Raw genomic sequence first — 18236 nt, forward strand, 5'->3', positions numbered from 1 at the left:
CCTATTGAACATAATTCTGCCAAATTAGACTCCTTCTGATGTTACATCAGACAGTCCATAGTCCATATTGGTTCTAAAGAAGCTGAATATGTAAGAATATGTTTTGGCTCAAGAGCACTTGATCTTGAACTTTATATACTTTCATATCAAACTTAAATTTTTCATCCCAAGAGTTCTCAAACATGAATTTTTTAAACATACTCTTTGCCCCTCTCTCATGTTTAGTAGGTCAAATATGGACTTCTGCATGGCTGATGTATCATCAGAAGGAGTCAATGAGAATGTATAAAAAGTTCAAGACCGAGTACTCTTGGGCCAGAAATATGTTCACTTGGTCAGATGTGGACTATTGTATGGCTGACTTATCACCAGGAGTTAATGATAGAAAGTTCATGATCGACGATATTTGGGCCAGAAATATGTTCAGTAGGTCAAATATGGACTTCGCTATGGCTGATGTAACATCAGAAAGAGGCCAAGTGTATATTTTGAAAGTTCAAGATCTTCGGCCAGAAATATGTTCATGAAGTTCACATATGGACTAATATATGGCTGACGTATCATCAGAAGGAGTCAATGAGCAGAAAGAGAAAGTTAAATATCGAGTTCTCTTTGGCCAGAAATATGTCAGGATGTCAAATATTGGCCTTCTGTATGTTTGATGTAAAATCAGAAATAGTGAATTATTATGTTTTGAATGTTCATGATTGGCCACTCTTTTGCCAGAAATATGTTCAATAAGTCAAATATGGACTTCTGTATGGCTGACATATCATCAGAATCAATGAGTACGTGTAGAATGTTCATGATCGAGGACTCTTGAGGCAGAAATATGTTCAGTAAGTCAAATATGGACTACTTTCTGTCCGATGTAACATCAGAAGTCAGAGTCAACAAGTGTGTATAGAAAGATCAAGATCAAGTACTTTTTGGCCAGACAAATGTTCATTATGTCACATATGCACTTTTTTTATAGCAGCAGCAGGAGTCAATGAATATGTATAGAATGTTCATGATCGAGGACTCTTTGGATAGAAAAAATGTAAAAAGTAGGTCTAATATGGACTACTGTTCTTGAGTCAATGAATATGTATGGAAAGTTCAACATCGAGTACTCGGGCCAGAAAAATGTTCAGTAGGTCAAACATGGGGCCGTGTATGGCTAAAGTAACATCAGAGTGACACAATGAATATGTACAAAAAGTTCATGTTCAAGGTCTCTTTGGATAGAAAAAATTTAAAAAGTAGGTCTAATATGAACTACTCTTCTTGAGTCAATGAATATGTATGGAAAGTTCAATATTGAGTACTCTTGGGCCAGAAAAATGTACATCATGGCAAATATGGATTACTGTTGGTCTGATGTAACATCACGAGTCAATGAGTCTGTACAGAAAGTTCAAGATCGAGTACTCTTGGGCCAGAAATATGTTCATCATGGCAAATATGGACTACTGTCAGTCTGATGTAACATCAGAAGGAGAAAATGAGTCTGTAGAGAAAATTCATGATTGAGGACTCTTGGGTCAGAAATATGTTCAGTAGGTCAAATACAGTATGGACATCTATATATGACTGATGTGACATCAGAAGGCATCAATGAGTATATATAAAAAGTTCAATATCAAATACCTTTTGGCCAGAAATGTATTCAGCAGACCTAATATTGACTACTGTCTGGATGATCGATCTAACAAATACACTCAAAAAGTCAGTGAGCATGAAAAAAAAAAGAAGAAGAAGAAAAAAAAAAAGAAAGTTCATGATTGAGGACAAATTTGATAGAAATATGTCCATTAGGTCAAATATGCAATACTTTATTGCTGACGTGTCATTAAAAGCACTCAATATGTATGTATAAAAAGTTCATGATCGAGGAATAATTTTCCAGAAATTTGGCTGAATTAACATCATACTGAGGCAACAAGTATGTGTAGAAAGTTCATGATGAAAGATTCTTGGGACAGAAAAAACTGTAGGACATAAAAATGGACTTCTATATGGCTGATCTGATATCAGAAGGCTTCAATGAGTATGTATAATAAGTTCAATATCAAATACTCTTTTGCCAGTAATATGTTTAGTAAGTCTAATATGGACTACTGTCTGGATGAAATAAAATCAAAGGGTTCAATGAGTATGTATAGAAAGTTCATGATCGAGGACTAATATCCTTAGAAATATGTAAGTACTGGTCAAATATGCAAAACTCTATGGCTGAAGCAAGATGAGAGTGAGGCATGTATATAAAGTTCATTGCCAAGTACTCTTTGGCAAGAAATTTGTTCAGTAGGTCAAATATGGACTACTGTCTGGCTGAAATAATATCAGATAAAGTCAATGATTGTGTATAGAAAGTTCATGATCAAGGAGTAATTTGCCAGAAATATTTTCAGTTGGTCAAACATGGGCTCATGTATGGCTGAAGTAACATCAGAGTGAGGCAAAGAGGAACAGTATAAAAAAACTTGAGATCGAGGACTCTGAGGACATTTTTTTTTTTTTTTTTTAAGTAGGTCCAATATCAATTTCTGTATGGCTGAAATAAAATCAGTAGTCCGTGAGATTGTATAGAAAGTTCAAGATCCAGTACACTTGGGCCAGAAATATGTTCAGTAGGTCAAATAAAGACTTCTATATGACTGAAGTGACATCAGAAGGCGTCATTGAGTAAATAAAAAAACTTCAGTGTTGAATAATCTTTTGGCCAGAAGTATGTTCAGTCGGTCAAATATGGACTACTGTTTGGCTTATCTAACATCAGATGGATGATAGGACATTCATGACTAATTTGCCAGAAATGTGTTCAGTAGGTCAAAAAAGGCCTCATGTATATGGCTAAAGTAACATCAGAGTGAGGCAATGAGCATGTATAGAAAGTTCAAGATTGAGGACTCTTGGGACAAATTTTTTTGAAGTAGGTTTTATATGGACATCTGTATGGCTGAAAAAAAATCAGAAGGAGTCAATGAGCGTTTATAGAATGTTCTAGATTGAGGACTAATTTGCCAGAAATATATTCAGTAAGTCTAATATGTATTTCTGTATGGGTGAAGTAACATCAGAAGCAGTCAATGGTAAAGTAGGAAAGGTTCAATATTGAGTACTCTTTGGCCATATATATGACCTTTAGGTCAAATATTCAATATGCTATGGCTGACGTATCATCAGAAGCAGTCAATGAGTATGTATAGAAAGTTCATGATTGAGGACTAATATCCTTAGGTCAAATATGCAGTACTCTATGGCTGAAGCAACATGACAGAGAGGCATGTTATATAAAGTTCATGATCAAGTACTCTTTAACAAGAAATTTGTTCAGTAGTTCAAATATGGACTACTGTCTGGCTGACGTAATATCAGATGAAGTCAATGAGTGTGTATAAAAAGTTCATGATCGAAGAGTAATTTGCCAGAAATATTTTCAGTAGGTCAGACTCATGTATGGCTGAAGTAACATCAGAGTGAGGCAAAGAGCAAGTAATATACAAAACTCATGATCGAGGACTCTGGGGACAATTTTTTTTTTTTTTTTAAGTAGGTCCAATATCGATTTCTGTATGGCTGAAATAAAATCAGTAGTCCGTGAGTTTGTATAGAAAGTTCAAGATCAAGTACTCTTGGGTCAGAAATATGTTCAGTAGGTCAAATATAGACTTCTATATGGCTGAACTGACATCAGAAGGCGTCATTGAGTATATAAAAAAAACTTCAGTTTTGAATAATCTTTTGGCCAGAGGTATGTTCAGCTGGTCAAGTATGGACTACTGTCTGGCTTATCTAACATCAGATGGAGTCAAGAAGTATGTATAGGAAGTTCATGATCGAGGACTAATTTGCCAGAAATATGTTCAGTAGGTCTAATATGGACTTCTGTATGGGAGACTTAACATCAGAAGAAGTCAATAATAATGTATGAAATGTTCAAAATTTCATCATGAACTTTCTACACATACTTGTTGCCTCAGTATGATGTTAATTCAGCCAAATTTCTGGAAAATTATTCCTCGATCATGAACTTTTTATACATACATATTGAGTGCTTTTAATGACACGTCAGCAATAAAGTATTGCATATTTGACCTAATGGACATATTTCTATCAAATTTGTCCTCAATCATGAACTTTCTTTTTTTTTTTTCTTCTTCTTCTTTTTTTTTTCATGCTCACTGACTTTTTGAGTGTATTTGTTAGATCGATCATCCAGACAGTAGTCAATATTAGGTCTGCTGAATACATTTCTGGCCAAAAGGTATTTGATATTGAACTTTTTATATATACTCATTGATGCCTTCTGATGTCACATCAGTCATATATAGATGTCCATACTGTATTTGACCTACTGAACATATTTCTGACCCAAGAGTCCTCAATCATGAATTTTCTCTACAGACTCATTTTCTCCTTCTGATGTTACATCAGACTGACAGTAGTCCATATTTGCCATGATGAACATATTTCTGGCCCAAGAGTACTCGATCTTGAACTTTCTGTACAGACTCATTGACTCGTGATGTTACATCAGACCAACAGTAATCCATATTTGCCATGATGTACATTTTTCTGGCCCAAGAGTACTCAATATTGAACTTTCCATACATATTCATTGACTCAAGAAGAGTAGTTCATATTAGACCTACTTTTTAAATTTTTTCTATCCAAAGAGACCTTGAACATGAACTTTTTGTACATATTCATTGTGTCACTCTGATGTTACTTTAGCCATACACGGCCCCATGTTTGACCTACTGAACATTTTTCTGGCCCGAGTACTCGATGTTGAACTTTCCATACATATTCATTGACTCAAGAACAGTAGTCCATATTAGACCTACTTTTTACATTTTTTCTATCCAAAGAGTCCTCGATCATGAACATTCTATACATATTCATTGACTCCTGCTGCTGCTATAAAAAAAGTGCATATGTGACATAATGAACATTTGTCTGGCCAAAAAGTACTTGATCTTGATCTTTCTATACACACTTGTTGACTCTGACTTCTGATGTTACATCGGACAGAAAGTAGTCCATATTTGACTTACTGAACATATTTCTGCCTCAAGAGTCCTCGATCATGAACATTCTACACGTACTCATTGATTCTGATGATATGTCAGCCATACAGAAGTCCATATTTGACTTATTGAACATATTTCTGGCAAAAGAGTGGCCAATCATGAACATTCAAAACATAATAATTCACTATTTCTGATTTTACATCAAACATACAGAAGGCCAATATTTGACATCCTGACATATTTCTGGCCAAAGAGAACTCGATATTTAACTTTCTCTTTCTGCTCATTGACTCCTTCTGATGATACGTCAGCCATATATTAGTCCATATGTGAACTTCATGAACATATTTCTGGCCGAAGATCTTGAACTTTCAAAATATACACTTGGCCTCTTTCTGATGTTACATCAGCCATAGCGAAGTCCATATTTGACCTACTGAACATATTTCTGGCCCAAATATCGTCGATCATGAACTTTCTATCATTAACTCCTGGTGATAAGTCAGCCATACAATAGTCCACATCTGACCAAGTGAACATATTTCTGGCCCAAGAGTACTCGGTCTTGAACTTTTTATACATTCTCATTGACTCCTTCTGATGATACATCAGCCATGCAGAAGTCCATATTTGACCTACTAAACATGAGAGAGGGGCAAAGAGTATGTTTAAAAAATTCATGTTTGAGAACTCTTGGGATGAAAAATTTAAGTTTGATATGAAAGTATATAAAGTTCAAGATCAAGTGCTCTTGAGCCAAAACATATTCTTACATATTCAGCTTCTTTAGAACCAATATGGACTATGGACTGTCTGATGTAACATCAGAAGGAGTCTAATTTGGCAGAATTATGTTCAATAGGTCAAAAATTGGCTCATATATAGCTAAAGTAAGGCTATGAGTATGTACAGAAAGTTCATGATCAAGGACTCTTGGAACAGAAAAAAAAAATGATCAAGTTTAATATGGACTTCTGTATGGCTGACATATCATCAGAAGCAGTGAATGAATATGTATGAAAAGTTTATTATCGAGGACTAATTTTGCTGGAAATATGTTCAGTAGGTCAAATTTGGGCTCATGTACTTTTGAAGTAACATTAGAGTGAGGCAATGAGAATGTATAGAAAGTTCATGGTTGAGGACTTTTGGGACAGAAAAAAGAATGTAAGGTATGGACTTCAGTGTGAGTGGAGTAATTTCAGATGGAGTCAACGGTAATGTATAAAAAGTTCAAGATTGAGGACTCTTGGGCCAGAAGTATGTTCATTAGGTCAAATATATACTACTTTCTCTCGGATATAACATCAAAAGGAGTCAACAAGTCTGTATAGAAAGGACTCTTAAGCCAGAAATATGTTTAAGTAGGTCAAATATGCAATACTCTATGACATATGATCAGAAGGAGTCAATGATTGTGTTTAAAAAGTTCATGAGCAAGAAATATGTTCAGTTGGTCTAATATGGACATCTGTATGGTGGAAGTAACACTGGAAGGGGTCAATGAGTATGTATAGAAAGTTCAAGATCAAGTGCTATTGGGCCAGAAATATGTTTATTAGGTCAAATATGGACTATCAGAAGACGTCAATGAGCGTAAAATTCAGTATCGAATACTTTTTGGCCAGAAATATTTTCAGTAGGTTAAATTTGGACAACTGCCTGGCTGATGTAAAATCAGATAAAGTCAATGAATTATGTATAGAAAGTTCATGATCGAGGATTAATTTGCCAGAAATGTGTTCAATAGGTCAAACACGGACTTCTGTTTAGCTGAATGAATATGAGAAGGCATCAATGATTACATGTAAGAAGTTCAACATCCAATTCTCATCGCCCAGAAATATGTTCAGTATAGGTCTAATTTTGACCTATACGGGTGAAGCAACATCAATAGGAGTCAATGGTAATGTAAAAAAGTTCAAGATCGAATAAATATATATCCATTAGTTCAAATATCCAATTCTCTATGGCTGACGTATCATCAGAAAGTGTCAATGAGTTTGTACAAACAGTTCATGATCAAGGACTAAGTTGCCAGAAATATGTTCAGTAGGTCAAACAAGAAAGTTTGGGATCGAGGGCTGTATGGCTGAAGTAACATCAGAGTGAAGCAATGAGTATGTTGAGGAGTTCAGGACTCTTGGGCCAGAAAAATATTTATTAGATCAAATATGGACTACTGTATGGCTGATGTCAATGAGTCTGTATAGAAAGTTCATGATCGAGGAGTAATTTGCCAGAAATATTTTCAGTAGTTCAAACATGGGCTCATGTATGGCTGAAGTAACATCAGAGTGAGGCAAAGAGCAAGAGTATACAAAACTCTGAGGATTCTGAGGATAATTTTTTTAAGTAGGTCTAATATCGATTTATATATGGCTGAAATAAAATCAGTAGTCCGTGAGTTTGTATAGAAAGTTCAAGATTGAGTACTCTTGGGCCAGAAATATGTTCAGTAGGTCAAATATGGGCTTCTATATGGCTGAAGTGACATCAGTAGGCCTCAATGAGTATGTTTGGCCATATATATGTTCAATTGGTCAAATATGGACTACTATCTGGCTTATCTAACATCAGATGGAGTCAATAAGTATGTATAGGAAGTGCATGATCGAGGACTAATTTGCCAGAAATATGTTCAGTAGGTCTAATATGGACTTCTGTATGGGAGACTTAATATCAGAAGGAGTCAATAATAATGTATGAAACTTTCAAAAGTTTACAGTAGAAAGTTCAAGATCAAATACTCTTTAGCGAGAAATATGTCCTTTAGGTCAAATATGCAATACTCTATGGCTGACGTATCATCATAAGGAGTCAAGGAGTATGTTTAAAAAGTTTATTATGGTCTACTTTGCAAGAGATTTGTTCTGTAGGTAAAACATAGGCTCATGTATGGGTGATGTAACATCAGAGTGAGTATGTATTTTATGTAGGTCTAATATGGACTTCTGTGTGGCTGAAACAAAATCAGAAGGCGTCAATGACTATATAAAAAACTTCAGTGTTGAATAATCTTTTGGCCAGAAGTATGTTCAGTTGGTCAAATATGTCCTTTATGTCAAATATGCAATACTAATGAGTATGTTTAAAAAGTTCATGAGCAAGGACAAATTTACCAGAGATATGTTCTGTAGGTCAAACATTGGCTCATGTATGGTTGAAGTTAACATCAGAGCAAGGAGTATGTATACAAAGTCTCCTGGGACAAAAACAAATTTTAAGTAGGTCTAATATGTATGTCTATATTTCTGTATGGCTGAAATAAATTCAGAATGAGTCAGTTTAGAAAGTTCAAGATTGAGGTCTAATTTGCCAGAAATATGTTCAGTAAGTCAAACAAATTACTAAATTGGTTGATGTTACAACAAAAGGCATCAATGAGTATATAAAAAAAGTTCAATATCAAATACTGTTTGGTCAGAAATATGTTCTGTCTTTCATTTATGGACTACTGTCTGACTGCTTTAACATCAGTCAATGAGTATGTATAGAAAATTCATGACTGAGGACTAATTTGCCAGAAATATGCCCATTAGATCAAACATGCAATACTCTTTGACTGACGTATCATCAAAAGGCATCAACAGTTAAATATAAAATTTCAAGATCGAGTACTCTTTGGACAGAAATATGTTCTTTAGGTCTAATATGGACTACTTGGGCGGATGATCTAACATCAGATGGAGTCAATGAGTAAAGAAAGTTCATGAATGAGGGAGGACTTGTTTGCCAGAAAAGTCCCTATTAGGTCGAATATGCAAAACTCTATGGCTTACGTATCATCCAAAGGAGTCAATAATTATATATAAAAGTTCCAAATCGAGTACTCTTTGGCTAGAAATATGTCCTTTATGTCAAATATGCAATACTCTTTGGCTGACGTGTTATCATGTTTCATTGAGTATGTTTAAAAAGTGCTAGATCACAGAAAGTTCATGATCGAGGATGCTAGCTCAGAATAATTTTAACTAGGTCTAATATAGACTTCTTTAAGGCTGAAATACATGTATTTATTATACTTTTTTTTTTTGTATTAAAGAAGTACATGTGCCGTTGCATTGCAAAGCTTTACAAGAATTTAGTTTTTGCATTGAAGAGAAAACACATAACATATTTTCCAATTTCATTGCAGTACACTGATTAGAAAAAAAACATAACACACATGCTATAATATAATAACAAGCTCATTTCGTCTGTGCAATGAAGAGATAACATAGCGGTATTAAGTTCTAACTTATTCATTTATGCTTTAAAGACGTAACATATATGTGCTGTAGCATTATATTGCATAAGAGAACACATATAAGGTATGCGTTGTTTCATAGCATTGTATACAAGAACTAAATTATTCCTCCTGCACTGAAGAGATAACACATAACATGTGTGGTTTTGCGATGAATGAAGAATCTCATCCGCGTTGAGATAACACATAAGATTTGCATTGCATTGCAGTAACTTAATCAGTTGTACATTGAAGAGACTGCATTACATACCAGAAACAACTCTTTCCTTTGTGCATTGAAGAGCAATGCACAAAGAACTGTTTCAGTTCATTGCAAACAATAGTTAACTTATTAAGTTGTGCATAGAAAAAATATATTATAACGTATGTGCTGTTTGCATTGCAATGAATACAAGAACTAACATGTAAGTTGTATACTGTTTCCTTGCATTGTATACGAAAACTAAATATACGTATGCTTTGAAGAAATTAATATAACATATATGTGCTGTTGCATTTCAATGCCTTCAAGAAAAAAGTTATGCACTGTTTCTTTGCAATGAATACAAAAACTAACTTATTCCTATTGCATTGAAGAGATAACACATAACGAGTGGTGTTGCGATGAATGAACTAACGCATCCGTTATGCATTGAGATTAACACATAACCTGTGCATTGCATTAGTTTTGCAGTGAAGAGATAACACGACAGGTGCTTGTTGCACTGCGTTGCAAACAAGAACGAACACGTATATGCTTGTTGCATTGCAATGCAAGAACTGTTTCAGTGCATTGCAAACAATAGTTAACTTATGTTGTGCATAGAAGAAAAACAAAACAGGTGCTTGTTGCGCTGCATTGCATACAAGAACTAACTTTTCCTTTGTGCTTGAAGAGAAAACAAATCACATATGCTGTTGCATTGCAATGCATCAAGAACTGTTTCAGTGCCTTGCATACAATAGTTAAATTATTACGCCGTGCATAGAAGACAAACAAAACACGTGTTGCATTGCAAGGCATCAGTGCATTGGCAATCAGTGCATTGCATACAATGGTTAGCTATTACGCTGTGAAAAGAATACATTGATAACTCATGTGCTGTTGCATTGTAAGACATCAAGAACTGTTTCAGTGCATTGCAAACAATAGTTAACATTACGCTGTGAATAGAAGAAAGTTATGCACTGTTTCTTTGCATTGTGTACAAAAATAACTTATTCCTATTGCATTGAAGAGATAACACATAACGTGTAGTGTTGCGGTGAATGAAATAACGCATTCATTACATTGCAGTAAGTTAGTCCGTTTCGCAGTGAATAGATTAACAAAACAGGTGGTTGTTTCGCTGCGTTGCATACAAGAACTAAGTTTCCTTTGTGCTTAGAAGACAAAACAAATCACATAAACAAATGCATCAAGAACTGTTTCAGTGCCTTGCATGCAATAGTTAACTTATTACGCTGTGAATAGAAGAAATTTATATAAAATATGTGTTGCTGAATTGCAAATTTTAAGTTATGCACTGTTTCCTTACATTGTACACAAAAACTAACTTATTCCTTATTGCATTGAAGAGATAACACGACAGGTGCTTGTACTGCGTTGCAAACAAGAACGAACACGTATATGCTGTTGCATTGCAATGCAAGAACTGTTTCAGTGCATTGCAAACAATAGTTAACTTATTGCGCTGTGAATAAAATACATTGAATAGTAGAAATTAATATAACATGTTCTGTTGTTGCATTGCAATGCAAGCACCTATGTAAGTTATGCACTGTTTACTTGCATTGTATACAAGAACTAACTTATTGCTTATGCATTGAAGAGATAACACATAACATATGTGGTGTTGCCAAGAGTGAAATGTTTCATCCGAAATGCATTGAGATTTAACACATGACATGTGCATTGCATTGCAGTTACTAAAAGCGTTTTGCGGTGAAGAGATAACACGGCAGGCAAGCGCAAGCGTTGCATGTATAACACATAACGTTCATTGCATTAGTTTTGCAGTGAAGAGATAACACGACAGGTGCTTGTTGTATTGCGTTGCATACAAGAACGAACACGTATATGCTGTTTGCAATGTACTGAAACAGTTCTTGATGCCTTGCAAATGCAAAAGCACATATATTAATGCACATATAGTTCTTGATGCATTGCAATGCAACACCATATGTGATTTCTTTTGTTTTCGATTCACAAAAAAATGCAAGGCTGTGCAACAAGCGCCTGTCGTGTTATCTCTTCACCGCAAAACGCTTTTAGTAACTGCAATGCAATGCACATGTTATGTGTTAAATCTCAATGCATTTCGGATGAAACAGTTCACTCTTGGCAACACCACATATGTTATGTGTTATCTCTTCAATGCATAAGCAATAAGTTAGTTCTTGTATACAATGTAAGTAAACAGTGCATAACTTACATATTAGATGTATGCATTGCAATGCAACAGCATATACGTGTTCGTTCTTTGTTTGCAACGCAGTACAACAAGCACCTGTCGTGTCACTGCAAAACTAATGCAATGACGTATCATCCAAAGTAACAATCTGTTGTGTGTTAATGTTATGTGTTAATCTCAATGCATAACGGATGCGTTAGTTCATTCATCGCAACACCACTCGTTATGCGTTATCTCTTCAATGCAATAGGAATAAGTTAGTTCTTGTGTACAATGTAAGGAAACAGTGCATAACTTACAATTTGCAATTCAGCAACACATGTTTTATATAAATTTCTTCTATTCACAGCGTAATAAGTTAACTATTACATGCAAGGCACTGAAACAGTTCTTGATGCATTCGTTTATGAGATTTGTTTTCTCTTCTAAGCACAAAGGAAACTTAGTCCTTGTATGCAACGCAGCGCAACAAGCACCTGTTTTGCTATCTATTCACTGCGAAATGGACTAACTTACTGCAATCTAATGAATACGATAGTTCATTCATCGCAACACTACACGTTATGTGTTATCTCTTCAATGCAATAGGAATCAGTTAGTTTTTGTACACAATGCAAGGAAACAGTGCATAACTTTTTTTCTATTTTTTCACAGCGCAATAAGTTAACTATTGTTTGCCATGCACTGAAACAGTTCTTGATGCCTTGCAATGCAACATCACATGTGATTTGTTTTTTTCTTCGATGCACAAAGGAGATAGTTTTTGTATGCGCGACGCTGTGCAACAAGCGCTTGTCCTGTTATCTCTTCATCGCAAAACGCTTTTTTGTAACTGCAATGCAATGCACATGTTATGTGTTAAATCTCAATGCATTTCGGATGAAACGGTTCACTCTTGGCAACACCACATATGTTATGTGTTGTCTCTTCAATGCATAAGCAATGTTGCCTAGTATACAATGCAAGTAAACAGTGCATAACTTACATAGTTGTATGCATTGCAATGCAACAGCAGAAAATGTTATATTAATTTCTACTATTCAATGTATTTTATTCACAGCGCAATAAGTTAACTATTGTTTGCAATGCACTGAAACAGTTCTTGCATTGCAATGCAACAGCATATACGTGTTTGTTCTTGTTTGCAACGCAGTACAACAAGCACCTGTCGTGTCACAGGTGTCGAGCCCCTCTGCAGGACAACGATGGACACGATGAGTGCGTTGGATGCCTGGGTAAGCCCCATGCGGAAGCCGCGCTCACCGACGCTTCATGCCCGCACTACGAGTGCATGAGTCTGGCCTCTCTGCGCTCGCGGGTTGCTTTCTTTACTGGAGGCAGTCCTGCCGCTCACGCCCTCCTGTCCCCTTCCCGCCGCGAGCCTGCGAGGAAGAGACAGCGGGGTAGAGCGACCCAGCGCCCGGAGTTGAGCGAGCTCACATCGACCCAGCCCCCGCGTGCCTCGCCCTCTCCCACCAGAGAGCAGTTGCCCGTCAGATTCTCCCACCCTGAGCAGCGTCCCTCAGCAGATGCAAGTGACCTCGTCTCATTCGGTGGATCGGATGAAGAGCCGCTAGACGACTCCATGTCTCTCGCGGCTTCCGAAGCAGAAGGCTGGGCTGGCGAGTCGAACGACCCCGCCCCCCCGCCTCCGCTGGAGCCCATTCAACACGGCTCGGGCATGGACGCCGAACTTTTCCGCGTTCTCTCGAAAGCTGTGGAAGAGCTAGAGCTGGATTGAGCTCCGCCGGAAGAGCCGTCACGGAGCCGCCTGGATGAGTGGTTCCTGCCGGGAAGACGCCAGGCCCCTCGCCAACGTGCTGCCCCGTTCTTCCCCGAGGTACACGAGGAGCTGACAAAGTCATGGCGCGCCCCCTACTCTGCCCGCCTGCACACCACGCACCGTTCAATCCCTCACGACTGTGGACGGCGCTGAAGATAAGGGAAACTAGGTCGTTGGTGGGAAAAACCCCATTCATTTAAGTTGCCACTGTACGTCTAGTCAGTCGGAGGGAGCGCTGCAACAAATGGACGCCCATTTCCTTCTTAAATGAGCGGCCAAATGTACGTTTTGCCCCTTACCTCTGGCATAGGACGAAAGGTGACGTTTAGGACTTTGGTGGAAAAAATCTAGGCCGAAAGGGGACGTTTAGGACGTCCGTGGAAAAACTTAGGCCGAAAGGGGACGTTTAGGACTTCGGTGGAACAACTTAGGCCGAAAGGGGACGTTTAGGACTTTGGTGGAAAAAATCTAGGCCGAAAGGGGACGTTTAGGACGTCCGTGGAAAAACTTAGGCCGAAAGGGGACGTTTTGGACTTCTGTGGAACAACTTAGGCCGAAAGGGGACGTTTAGGACTTTGGTGGAAAAAATCTAGGCCGAAAGGGGACGTTTAGGACGTCCGTGGAACCACTTAGGCCGAAAGGGGACGTTTAGGACGTCCGTGGAGAAGCGCTCCACCCCGTGGCAGCAGCCGGTACCGCGTCCGGGAGCCCGGATTTTCAAAAATCCCTGGGGGGCGGCGCGCACCTCCCACGAACGGCCGTCCGCGGCCTGCGAAACAGGCCGTTCGCGTACGCTCCCATGGAGCGCCGCGCCCTTAGTGGAGTTAGGGCTCCTAGTCAGTTGGTGTAAATTTTGCCATAGGCTTAAGAGGACACTGTACCGACAGGATGTGTGAGGACAGGGTGACTGTCTTTGTACACCCGCCTGCCACTTATTTTGATGTCCATTGTCAGTTTTTCCCTTACTGCAGGGGTAAGGGAATTTTTGGGGCGATAGTCGGTACGTGTCCACCAGCGGGGGCGGTGTTGGGTCGGGGTGTACAGGGACAGCCTATCCGTACCCTTCCGACCTAAATTTTGGGAAAGGGCCCGTGGCGCCCCCCGGCCCGGGGCGCCCCCGGGTGGCCTACGTGCCCTTGCCGGATAGGCCGCGCGTGTACGCAGGGAGCGATTTCCGCACGGGGAAGAAGAAGGGGGGTCCATTTCAGAGTAAGTTTGCATACCAGGCAGGCCGGGAAAGTGCACTTACTGGGAAATGCACCAGCGCCGCCCCTGGTGCATTTGCGAGTAAGAAGGCATGCGTTTCCAGTGCGCTTCCTCGAAATTGGAGCCCGGGTGGCCCGGTCCATTTGCGAGTAATTTTAGCTGCTTCTTACTGGAAAGTGTAAGTCAGAAGGTCTCAGGGACTGACGGGTGAGACGGTTAGGTTTAGGGTGCAGGTCCAGTGGGAGATGGTTAGGTTTAGGTGCAGGCGGGCTGAGACGGTTAGGTTTAGGGTGCAGGTCCAGTGGGAGATGGTTAGGTTTAGGCGCAGGCGGGCTGAGACAGTTAGGTTTAGGGTGCAGGTCCAGTGGGAGATGGTTAGGTTTAGGTGCAGGCGGGCTGAGACAGTTAGGTTTAGGGTGCAGGTCCAGTGGGAGGTGGTTAGGTTTTGGAGGAAGAGAAGTAAGTGATTTGGCCACGACTTACTGGAAAGTGTATCTGGAGGAAGAGGCCTGTGTGATAGAACAAAGCAAGGAGTCAGAAGGTCTCGGGGACTCCGAACTTGTATATACCAATATATGTATAGGTTTTTCAAGTCATAAAACCCATAAATGAAAAACCCACTGTCACTGGGAAAGGAACAGCATCCCCAGAAATCCTACGGGCTCCTTGTCGAACAGATAGCAGGTGGGAGGCTGAAGGGTAAGGGAAGCTGCCATCGGTGTACAAACACATGCATATATTCAAGTTTTTCAAGTCACGAAACCCATAAAACGAAACCCATGGTCACCGTCGCACGAGCAGCATGCCCAAACATCCTACGGGGTCCTCATTGGATAGATAGCTGGTGGGAGGCTGGCGGGTAAGGGAAGCCGCCTCCCAGCTGCGACCAATTTGACAGGGAACCCAGTAAGCCATCTGTGTACAAATATATTAAAGTTTCCCTGTATTTGACCTGTGTGATAGAACAAGCAAGGGGTCAGAATGTCCCAGGGACCCCGAACTTGATCCCGCTGGCCCCTGGACTTGTAGCAGCACGTGAAAAGTTTGACATCGAACTCGACGACTCTGTGGTAATCCAGGGGCCCTCGGTTCCAGCAATCGGTCAGAAGGTCTCAGGGACTCCAAACTTGGTCCAGGGGCCGCTGGGTTCGGGCCCCCCGGGAGCCTGTATGTACACCGACAGCCTACGTAGAATAAGCAGGGAGTGGGATGCGTGGAAAGCCAGGGGTCAAAAGGTCGCAGGGACTCCGAACTCGACATTGTGGTAGTCCAGGGGCCCTCGGTTCCAGGTCCTGGGTTTCGGGGTTCAGGATGGGTCCCAAGCATGTTTTTTCGCGGTGCAAAATTCTTCTCCCTTTTCGGTTCCCATTGAAACGAGTCTTTCTGCCCATGACAGCAAGAGGCCCGAGAGAGAGATTGTAACAAAGCGACCTAAAAACGGGTCCCTGCTTGCGGGAGACCCTTCCTCTCAACAAGCTGTCCCTGGGGCCCCACGTATAGTTTGGGCCCCTGGCTGTACACCAACAGCCTATGTAGAATACATAGAATAGGATGCGTAGAAAACAAAAGGGGCAAAACCATGGCCCGTGGGCCACGGACTATCCACAGACGGCCTAGGGGGGCCCTGTCGGATAAGTTAAGAGTGGGAGGGTGACCAGTGGTTGTCCACGGAATGCGCTTTGGTCCCCTTCCAGCCTATTTGGCGGGTCATCACAACAACTGTAACTTATCCAACGGGTCCCTTGTATGCAATCTGTGTACAGGCCATCCACTTGACTGGGACATCCCCAAACATCCTACAGGGTCTGTGTCGAATAGATAGAAAGTGGGAGACTTGCAGGTAAGGGAAGCCACCTGTGTACAAAGATATGCATAATTTCAATTTTTTTCAAAGTCAAAAATCCCATAAAATGAAACTCACCGTCACTGTCAAATGAGCAGAATCCCCAAATAGCCTAAACAGTCTGTGTAGAATAGATATAAAGTGGTAGACTTGCGGGTAAGGGAAGTCAATAAGCCACCTGTGTACAAAAATAGGCATAATTTCAATATTTTTCCAAGTCAAAAATCCCATAAAATGAAACTCACCTTCACTGTCAAATGAGCAGAATCCCCAAACAGCCTAAACAGTCTGTGTACAATAGATATAAAGTGGTAGACTTGCAGGTAAGGGAAGTCAATAAGCCACCTGTGTACAAAAATAGGCATAATTTCAATATTTTTCCAAGTCAAAAATCCCATAAAATGAAACTCACCGTCACTGTCAAATGAGCAGAATCCCCAAACAGCCTAAACAGTCTGTGTAGAATAGATATAAAGTGGTAGACTTGCGGGTAAGGGAAGTCAATAAGCCACCTGTGTACAAAAATAGGCATAATTTCAATATTTTTCCAAGTCAAAAATCCCATAAAATGAAACTCACCGTCACTGTCAAATGAGCAGAATCCCCAAACAGCCTAAACAGTCTGTGTACAATAGATATAAAGTGGTAGACTTGCGGGTAAGGGAAGTCAATAAGCCACCTGTGTACAAAAATAGGCATAATTTCAATATTTTTCCAAGTCAAAAATCCCATAAAATGAAACTCATCGTCACTGTCAAATGAGCAGAATCCCCAAACAGCCTAAACAGTCTGTGTAGAATAGATATAAAGTGGTAGACTTGCGGGTAAGGGAAGTCAATAAGCAACCTGTGTACAAAAATAGGCATAATTTCAATATTTTTCCAAGTCAAAAATCCCATAAAATGAAACTCACCGTCACTGTCAAATGAGCAGAATCCCCAAACAGCCTAAATAGTCTGTGTCGAATAGGTGTAAACTGGGAGGTTTGCGGGTAAGGGAAGTCAACTGTGTAGTCATAAATGCATAATGTCAAGTTTTTCAAATCATAAAACCCAAAAATCAAAAATCCACTGTTGCTGTCAAATGAGCGGCATCCCCAAACATCCTAAACAGTCTGTGTGGAATAGGTGTAAACTGGGAGGTTTGAGGGTAAGGGAAGCGACCTCCCAGCTGCAGTCTATCTGACAGGGACCCAGTAAGCCACCTGTGTACACCCCTTTTTCAAAGCATGAAACCAACATCATGACCAACTTGTGTACAGGCCATCCACTTGACCTGTCCCTAAACCTAACCGTCTCAGACCCCCTGCCCCTAACCCTAACTGCCTCAGGCCCCCCTGCCCCTAACCCTAACCGTCTCAGGCCCCCCTGCCCCTAACCCTAACCGCCTCAGCCCCCCTGCCCCTAACCCTAACCGTCTCTGCCCACCTGACCCGTGCGGCCCCTCGGGGCCCGTCGGCGAAGGGGGCGTCGCGCCACCGCCCAGGCGGTCGTTTGGGGCGTTTTAGGCGGTCAGGGGGAGGGGCGGGCGGTCCGTGGACGCGAGGAAGACTACGGTGGAGGAAGGTCGGTCAGGGGGAGGTTTAGGCCGTTCGTGGACAGGCGATGAAGGGTAGTCGGTCGGTGGGAGGTTTAGGCCGTTGGCGTACGTCTAGGCCCTCAGGGGGAGCCCAAGGCCCCCCGCGTACTCGGCCGTGGCGCAAGGGCGCCCCCCCTGTGGCGTCCGGGCGGCGCCTACCGTG

General features: G+C 40.4%; 1 protein-coding gene across 2 annotated transcripts in view; it reads right to left on the bottom strand.

Annotated features, from left to right (window-relative positions):
* The window catches only part of LOC125244061 (stonustoxin subunit alpha-like), a 1172099-nt gene that overhangs the window by 682106 nt on the left and 471757 nt on the right, over nucleotides 1-18236 (bottom strand). The gene's annotated exons all lie outside the window — the stretch shown is intronic.

This window comes from Megalobrama amblycephala, linkage group LG1 (assembly GCF_018812025.1).
Source record: "Megalobrama amblycephala isolate DHTTF-2021 linkage group LG1, ASM1881202v1, whole genome shotgun sequence".
Taxonomy (NCBI): Eukaryota; Metazoa; Chordata; class Actinopteri; order Cypriniformes; family Xenocyprididae; genus Megalobrama; species Megalobrama amblycephala.